The 3,008-nt window shown below is 40.8% G+C and overlaps 1 non-coding gene across 1 annotated transcript; it reads right to left on the reverse strand.

Annotated features, from left to right (window-relative positions):
- Positions 1-392: 392 nt before the first annotated feature.
- On the reverse strand, positions 393-530 carry LOC139017089 (small nucleolar RNA SNORA71). Its single transcript, XR_011472770.1, has one exon. It is a non-coding gene; the product is annotated as a small nucleolar RNA SNORA71 (small nucleolar RNA).
- Between the last annotated feature and the right edge of the window lie 2,478 nt (positions 531-3,008).

Raw genomic sequence — 3,008 nt, forward strand, 5'->3', positions numbered from 1 at the left:
AGAGAAGGAAAGAGAGAAACATTAATGTGTAAGAGAGACATCAATTGGTTGTCTCCCACAAGTACCCAAGGGCGAAGGCTGGGGATCGAACATGCAACCCAGGTACATGCCCTTGACCAGGAATTGAACCCACAACCCTTTGGTGTGTGGCTGACACCCTAATCACTTAGCCACACCGACCAGGGCTGAAAAAACTTTTAAATCTGTATTGTCAAGAGATAAGTTGTATGCTCTTTTTATTTCTACTATGTTTGGGGCTACAGACAACAGTAAGCTTGTCTGTGGATACAACAAATCAGGAGCAAGATTGTGATTGCCATTGCCTTATGGTTGAGCAAATTGTGTTGTAGGGTCGTATCCCTCCTTTTTTTTTTTTTTTTTTTTTTTTTACATGTCTGAAAGCGCCAGGGTTTGGAAGGGACATGGGTGGACCCTCCAAACAGGGGAAATGCTTTCACAATTCCTCTCCCTGCACTATCAATGACCAGGGCACAGGCAGCCCACGATCGTATCCCTTCTTAATGCCATGATTTGGCTCCTAAACTCTACTTAATTTCTGGGCCTCTGTTTCCTTGAATTTCAGGTCTCTGAAGCAACCATCTCGGAAACATCCCTGTGTCACTCCGCTCTGTGTCATAGCACAACTTGAATCCATGGTTTCTACTCCTCTTCCATGTATCCTTGTACTAAGAATGCTGAGGGTTAATTGCCTGAAGGGAGAGCTTCTCATTGCCCAAAACAAGTCAATTGAATTCTGTTGGCATTAAAGATTTGCCTTTTATGTTGTGCTTGGCCACTAAGTCTCTTCTCACTTTAAAAACAAGGTTCATGAAAAAGATGCTGTTTTCATGAAGTAAGCTCTATCCTTTCAAGACAACTTCATTGCTCACCCTGTTCTTTACTTCTCTGCAAAGCCACATGTTTGTTTGTTTTTAATTTAGCATAGAATGGGACAGAAGCATGTCTCCAAAGAGCCAGCACTTAGTTTCCCGTCTGCAGAAAATAGATGCCACCTGACAGCAACTGCAGCGACTATTGGCCAAGATGTGAGATGGTTACTTCCTCACGATGAAGCAACTCCAGTTGAAGGAGTTATTATGGTGCAGAGAATTTACAAGAATTTCTCATGAACTTGCTCTAGCCACACAGCTATTCAAAAGGGAATATCCGCCAACCACACTGCCTGGAATCTACTGGAGAGGAAACTTTATTTAATGTAATGTTGACTTAGGTGGAATCAGACAGAGCTGGAATTTGTATTAGTCAAATTTATTGTAATAAATCTACCCTCACTTCATTTCTTTGGAGTAGTTGAACCTGGACCTTAGAGCAAAGAGGGCAAAGGCCATCACATAGCTATGCGCCCATGATTGAGGCCACTTAATCCATTCTGACACGTGTTCTGTAGAATATTCATTAGGAGTTGTCCAGGCAGCCATAGGCCAACAGTTAGCCAGACAGTATTTTTATTGGTGAAGCACCCCAGGGTTCTGAATTGAAGTGTAGGAAATGTTATTTGTAGTTGGAATTCCAAGTATTCTCCCAGGAGTGTTGGTATTTTATAATCTTTATTTCTGCACCCAAACACTGGAGGTCACTATTTATTCATAAATGCCCCTGGACTTGACTGCAAACTTATGTCTATGTACAAAAGGTCATATCTAAAAGGGCCTGGAATTGATCGTGGGATTTTTTCCTTTAATTATGTAACTACAGAGATCCGCTTATATAAACATAAAATGTAAATATAAATGATCATGATCCCCGTGGGATTGTAACCTAGGAATAAAGCAGATAGTATTAAATCTAAAATATAAACTAATCCCAAGTCCTTGTTGGTTTCTAGAGACTTGTCTGGCCGTGTTGGTCCTACTTACACACTCAGACGCCCAGCCACCATCCTGGCTGTTAGCCTTGACTTTTGATGAGTCCTGTTGATTCTCTCTCCTCAGACCTTTTAAATTCATCTCTTTATCTTCACCACTCAGACCCTCATCTTTTCCCTGTTTAAAGATTTCAACCATCTTCCAGTTGATCTTCCTGTCTCCACGTTTGTTCTCTAAGATTTGTCAGGGGGACCACACAGAACTTCATGCAGACTTTCAGAGACACGAGCACCCTGTCAAGGCTCTGCCTTAGCACTCTCCTCCCCTCCAGCACCCGCCCTGCCTTGCCCTCTTTTCATTGTCTCCCAAATATCTGCTCACCTCTTGGGACTCAGGCTCCCCCAGAGCCCTGTGACTTACCGATGCTGGATCTCGCTTGTTCCCTTGTCTCCTCTTCAGTGGCAGGAGAATTCAATTCATGAAGCTGGCAATGTCATGCAAAGTTACTCTACAGAATTTCACAAATTTACCTCTCAGTAGTGCTAAACTGTCCATTTTTACAGACTTACTTTTTAAAATATTTCTTGTCCAGATATTTGATCTTAATCTGTACTGTGCTCTGTGGCTATCCTCCCACTATGAAGCAGAGAAGGAAACCCTGTTGCTGGTGGACAGGAAGGCCAATGAGGCTGAGCCGCCTGTCAGCTAGAACATTTCTCCATTAGCAACGGCTATACTGGTGTGGAAATAGGTACTTAGTGAGTTGTATTCTTGCTTTTTATTCAAATCATAGAGCTAAATGGAGCAGTACAAATATTTTGAAATTTGAAAATGAGAAGATTCCTTAATCCTACCATCCTGTGGACTATTTCATTTATTTCTATGTGCATTTTTCACATAGATAGAATAGATATATTCTAAATTTGCATTCCATTTTGTATTCTTCATAAGTATTTCTCCATGTTTCATAGGCTTCAAACAATCTTGGATAAGTACTGTTCCATTATTTGTATAGAACATAATGTTTCAAAGAAAAAAATAGATACTTTCAATGTTCTGCTATGATAATTCTGTTCTTATAACTTCCCTCAAGGCCTATCTTGAACATCTGTGAGGCTCAGTATAAGATTTCAATGGAGACACACATACTATTTATCCAAATATTGTAATATATTAATCAGG

The sequence above is a fragment of the Myotis yumanensis genome, unplaced genomic scaffold (assembly GCF_028538775.1).
Source record: "Myotis yumanensis isolate MYYU_CA2020_CCGP unplaced genomic scaffold, mMyoYum1.0.hap1 SCAF_9, whole genome shotgun sequence".
Classification (NCBI taxonomy): Eukaryota; Metazoa; Chordata; class Mammalia; order Chiroptera; family Vespertilionidae; genus Myotis; species Myotis yumanensis.